Source organism: Carcharodon carcharias, chromosome 5 (genome assembly GCF_017639515.1).
Source record: "Carcharodon carcharias isolate sCarCar2 chromosome 5, sCarCar2.pri, whole genome shotgun sequence".
Lineage (NCBI taxonomy): Eukaryota > Metazoa > Chordata > Chondrichthyes > Lamniformes > Lamnidae > Carcharodon > Carcharodon carcharias.
In genome coordinates, this window is record NC_054471.1 from 107,074,446 (window position 1) to 107,079,920 (window position 5,475).

The window sequence follows — 5,475 nt, forward strand, 5'->3', positions numbered from 1 at the left end:
ATGAGCTGAAAAGATCAGAAAATGAGAGTTATAACCTGGAACCTGCATTTTAAGGAGCTTGTCAGAGATGGTGAAAGTCTTTCCTATTGACCATTGTGGGAGGGATAAAACCGCACATTTGATTTACTTAACATAATTAATTTATTTAGGGACAAAGGATTAAACTATACAGAAATGTGTAGTCTCTTATCCAATTATAAATTTAATAATATAATAATAGCAAACCAGAGTGGCTGAAGAAGGAAAAACCTAATTTTAAAAAATATGCCTACATTATCAGGATTCTGTTTTCAAGATGCAAACTCATCGGAAATCGGTTGAGAAACTGGGCTAGAGTTTTGACATTTCGGTTAATTAAGTGAAATTTAACTGATCTTAACAGTTTTTAAAAAGCCATTATCGACATTTTAAAAAAAATTTTGCAGATAAAGGTTAATCTAGGAATGAATTGCAGAGTTGTGATTGACAATGGAAAGGGAATTAAGGTGAAGTGGAGCTGTCTTATTTATATCTGCTTGCAAGTAGGCTTTGTCAGAAGAAAAGTTACTTTGCCACTGATTAAAAAGGATTAGTTAGAAGACAAATTTTATAACCTCACATCTTCAGCTACAAAAATTAGAAATGCACAGTTTAAATTTGGTTCTGTAGATAACATTTTAAAGGGATAAATAATTCAATGTGGTTGCTAGATATTTTTGTATTGACATTCGTTTAGATATTACATATTTTTTGTGATGCCTTTTTGAAATTAGATGCTCACCATCAAGATGAAAATTATGTTTTTGTACAGGCTTTTAATAGTATCTTTGTCTATTTTAGGGGCATGTAACAAGGCTAGTCTCTTTAAGGGCAGAGTTTTAACTGGCCTCCAGTAACTCTTTGCAGTTATGTTTTTTTCTTGGATTCACTGATTCAGAAAGCACGAATATATTTCCCAAAGGATCAGGCTACTTCCCAAGTGAACCACTTCGTATTGATTAAATGGGTGATCCAGATCGTTTGATAATTTCCCAATAATATTTAGGTACACTGGGTGCTGCTCCTGCATGGTCTTCCACTCTCCTCATTAAATCAGAGTTGGTTGCCTGGCTTGATGGTATTGATATTGAGGAATATTTCGGGCCATGAGGTTACAAATTGTGATTGAATGCAATTCTGCTGCTACTGATGGCCTCAGTGCCTAATGGATACTCAGTTTTGAGATGCTAGATCAGATCCGGATCTATCCCATTTAGCATGGTAATAATGCCACACATGTGTGAAGACTTGTTGCCTTTGAAACTTTGTCTCAAAAAGGATTGTGGTAACTCCTACCAATACTGTCATGGACAGGTGCATTTAGGTCAGGTTGGACAGGACAAGGTCACGTTGGTTGTTACCTTGCATTGACAGATATGTCCTTCAGGACTCAGCCAGCTCAGTCAGTACTGGTGCTACCAAACTCCTCTTGGTAAGTACCCCATCCAAAGTACATTCTGTGCCCTTGCTATCCTCAGTGCCTCTTCCAAGTGGTGTTGAAAATGGAGTAAGGTTGGTTGGTAGAAAACAACACGAGGTTTCCTTGCCCATGTTTGACCTGAAGTCATGAGACTTCATGGAATCTAAAGACAATGTTGAGGACTCCCAGAGCCACTTTCACTGGACTGTAAAGCACTGTTCCACCAGTTTTGGTGGGCAACATTCCCTCCACTTTGTTTTGAATATGCGGGTGATTTATTTAAATGCACGACACCTTTAAATTACTGTGCATGCGCAGCCATGCAAAAAAAAATTAAAGAGGCTGACTTGTGTGCTGCCTATATAGGGACCCTCAGGTTGCTGCACGGCCATGCAATGTAAAGAAAACATTGTTGGTGGGTCTGCCCTGCTGATGGGAAAGGGCACACCGCTAAGGATGGTGATGGAGTCTGGAATGTTGAGTGAAATGTGCAATTTTGTGGGTATAACTATGTCAGGCTGGTGTTTGACTAGTCTGTGGGACAGCTCTCCCAATTTTGTCACACCCCCAGAAGTTAGCAAGGAGAATGTTTCAGGGTAGAAAGTGCTGATTGCCTTTGTCATGTTTGAATCTGATGCCTAGGTTGATGAGGGGTAGTCTGCCTAGTTTATACATTTATTTCGTGCTTTGAAACAACTGAATGGCTTGCTAGGGCATTTCAAAGGGTAGTTAAAAGTCAGCCATATAGCTGAGGATCTGATGTCATTACAGGCCGGGGTGGATAAGGAGAGCAGGTTTGTTTCCTAAAGGACATTAGTAAAGAAGCTGGCTTTTTACACAATCCAATAGCTTCGTGGTCACAATTACTGATACTAGCTTTTATTTAATTAACTGAAAATTAACTTAAAATTCACGAACTGCCATGATGGTATTTGATCTCACATCTGCAGAGTATTAGTGCAAGCCTGTAGATTGCCAGCCCAGTAATATAACTGCTATGCTACCATACCCACTGAAGGGTGAGGATGTAAACTAGTTGTGCTATACAGGACTCAGATGCAGACATCTAGAGCCCAGACCATTGAAAAACAGCTCATGGGGGTACACTGGGAATTGTCCTAAGGCACACCATCATGTTGTTCATGGATCTGACCACTCGATTTACATTGGACAGAATGGTTTTCAGATTCTGAAAAAGCCTTGAGCCACTTTGGAGGTTGATTCCTCCATGCTTGATGCATTGTGTGCAAGCTCTCTTGCAGGCTGACCAGTGCACTAAGCACCTAGTGTATACCCATGAACCCTCTGCAGCAGCCTAGGCTCCTGAGTTCTGCATCTGAGCCCTGTATGCAGAACCAGAACGCATCCCTTGCCCTTAGGATAGTGATACCAATGGATCTTATCCCCCTGCTCTAACTCCTATGAATCTGTGAGCAATTACCTCAGGATACCTCTTCCAATATAATCTCTAAAGTCTGCATTGTGTATGTATCAGAACTGGTGTTTGTGACAGTCAAATGAAATGGTGGTGCATCTTCAGGGATACTGGGCTCCTCTTCCTCCACTAGCAGAGGGGCATCAACATTCTCAGTTTCTTAAATGAAAAATAGGACAAGTTTGGCTTGGGGAGTGAGAGACAGGTGGGTGGTGAAAGCAACTGGAGTTGCTCAGACACAGTATGAGATGAGGGTGAAGTCAGAAGGGACAAAGAGGGTAAGGTATAAAGAAACTCTGCGTGACATCTCCAGCATCACCAGTGTCCACTGCCTCCTTTCAGCCCCTTGCCATTATGCCCAGGTTTAGCATAACCTCTCTACTTTTCAATCTGTTGCCCAGAAATAAAAGCTAGAACTTGGTATATTTTATTATGGCTTTGCTAACTTGTGGCACAGCTTTCAGTGATTGATGTATTTGTACTTCAAAATTCCTTTGTTCCTGTACCTCACGCAGACTTATGTCTTCCAAGAAATAAGTGATCTCCCTACTCTTCCTACCAAAATGTACTACTTCACACTGAACTTTGCAAATGGTTTGCCAGTTCTGTCAGTTTATTAATGTCCTCCTCTAATTTGTTGCAGTCCTCCTCAGTATTAACTACACCCCCTCCCCAATTCGGTGTCATCTGCAAATTTAGAAATTGTGTTTTTGATTTCAAAGTTCAAATCTTTAATGTAAATTGTAAATAGTGGTTCCAGCACTGATCCTTGTGGAACACCATTTCCACCTTCTGCCACTCTGAATAATTACCTTTTACTCCCACTCTCTGCTTTCTGTCTTGAAGTCAGCTAGCAATCCATTCTGCCATTTATCCCCAGACAATAACACATTGTGGGGCACCCTACTGAAGGCTTTTAGAAAATCCAGACAAATTACATCTACTACATTACCATTGTCTACTCTCCCTGTTACCTCCTCAAAAAATTAATAAGGTTGGTCAAGCAAAATATTCTCTTTTGAATCAACACTGACTATTCATTACTATGGGCAGAGTTTTACAGCAGCGGGATTTTACGTTCCCGCTGAAGTCAATGAGGTTTATAACGGCTCACTGCATTTTACAGTCCCATCCCCCCCGAAACGGGGCTTTAAATTTCTGCCCATATATTTCTTATTCCTAGATGTTCTTTGGTTCTCTCCTTCAATAAGGATTCTGTTATTTTTCCTACTACTAATGTTAAGTTGACTGGTCTATAATGCCCTTGACATGTTCTGCTCCCCCTTCTTAAACATAGGAATTACATTCGCTATCCACCAGTCCTCTGACACCAAACCTTTTAATGAATTATTAAATATGTGTTGTAATGCCTCTGCTGTCTCATCCCTAGATTATTTTAAAACACATGGATGCAACCCACCTGGACCAGAGGCGTTATCCTTTTTGAGTTTGTTTACTTAACCTGATACATCTTTTTTATTTTACATGCACTTATCTCATTACACATCTTATCATTCAATGTCATGTCTACCTGTTCTATCACCCTGGTAAATACCAAAGTAAAATAATTATTTAATATTTCTGCCCTCTATCACTACCTGTGGTATTACCCTGCTTATCCCTTAATGGTCCTATTTACATTACAGCCTTCCTTTTTTATTGATATGTCTATGAAATATTATATTATTTTGTTTTATGTTCCTTGATAATTTATTTTCATATTTCCTCTTTGCTTTCCTGGTTGTTTTTTTGGCTTTTCTCCCAATCTCTTCTTATTGTCTCTTCTCCTACCCTCCTATCTTTGTACTTAATGTATACCTCCTTCCTAACCCTTAGTTGTTCCCTTATGTCCTTATTCATCCATGGGGAAGAATTTTCCCGTAGGTGAGCAGGGGCGAGGCCCGCTCACCGACGCGTAAAATGACATAGGGTGCTGTCGAGTGGAACTCCTGATGTCACCCCGCGTCATTTCCATTTTCAGGTTGGCCGGGGCGCAGCCAAGTCAGCTGCGCACCCACCGATCCGTCAACAGCCTATTGAGGCCATTGAGAAACTAATTAAAATCATTAATGGACTGCCCGTCCAACTTTAAGGTTGGCGGGCAGGCTGGGAACCCTGGTGGGCTTCAGAAAAAGCATGAAACCTCATCCATGGGCGGGATTAGGTTTTACGAGGGTATTTAAATTTTTAATAAAGGTTTCAATAAAAGTTATGGACATGTCCCAACTCATGTGAGAGTGTCACATGAAGGGACATGTCAGGGAAATTTTTCTATCATTCATATTACAATTTTAAATTTGGAGCTGATCTCCGAGGCAGCACTTAGTGCACTCCCGGCTGAGGGAATCCACCCCCGCCCGCACAGGGAGCATAGTGCTTCCTGGCGGACGTCACATTGGGCGGGCTTTAATTGGCCCACCCACGTAAAATGGTGGTGTGCCCCCGATCAGGGGCACCAACTGGAGTTGCACCCGATCCCACACTTCCCCCTCAATGGGGGGAAAATTTTCCAATGGAGTTCTATTCTCACTCGCTCAAAATCATTTTTTCTCCAATCTATTAACTTGGTTTTCAGCATACGTATGTCTTTCTCTATCATCTC